The sequence below is a fragment of the Mastomys coucha genome, unplaced genomic scaffold (genome assembly GCF_008632895.1).
Source record: "Mastomys coucha isolate ucsf_1 unplaced genomic scaffold, UCSF_Mcou_1 pScaffold14, whole genome shotgun sequence".
NCBI lineage: Eukaryota > Metazoa > Chordata > Mammalia > Rodentia > Muridae > Mastomys > Mastomys coucha.
In genome coordinates this window covers 120,744,784-120,745,479 of record NW_022196896.1, presented here as the reverse complement: position 1 = coordinate 120,745,479, position 696 = coordinate 120,744,784, and positions in this window count along the sequence as shown.

The window sequence follows — 696 nt, the reverse complement described above, 5'->3', positions numbered from 1 at the left end:
TACCATATTGTTGTAAAAGATCCTTTGCCCATAAATTTTTGGTTATGTCAACTACATAAGGTCCCAACTTCCCTTTGCCCTTTGGGTCCCACACAGGTAACCTACTGGACTTTTGTCTTATTTGTGACATTACCAATTCCAATAAACATGTTTAAACCTTCTGTAGGGATCGATCTGGATTCTAAGACTTTGGAGAAAGTATACTAACTTCAACTCCTGAATGCACCAAACTTTCTATGTCATTACTGTTTATTTGTACCATTAACCTGTGTCTCTGATCATCAAGCACTGTCTTCCAGAACACTTACTTTGCAGGATTCACAAAAGCCTTGGTCTTTCTGCTGGAGTGACCTTGACCTTGATGTAAGTAAACAAGTCCTGATCAATTCTATTCTCTGCATAAATTTGTATCTCTTTTTTCACATATGCCATAATTCTAATTTCTTCCTTGCTATCTCAATCTACTATAACTGGATACACAATAAATCCTTGAGAAATTAAGCTACTTCTTCCCAAGATTATCCTTACTGTCCCTAAAGGTAAAGGACCAGTGAGTGGTTAACTTGTTACATTCAATTTTTAGGGATAGGGTATCCTTGGCCAAACCAAAGCTGCACTTTATTCTGTAGCATGTACAAGATCAGAAATAGTTTTGATTTTCTTGTCTGTTTGGTACCTCCTAGTTGATCAAGGGAA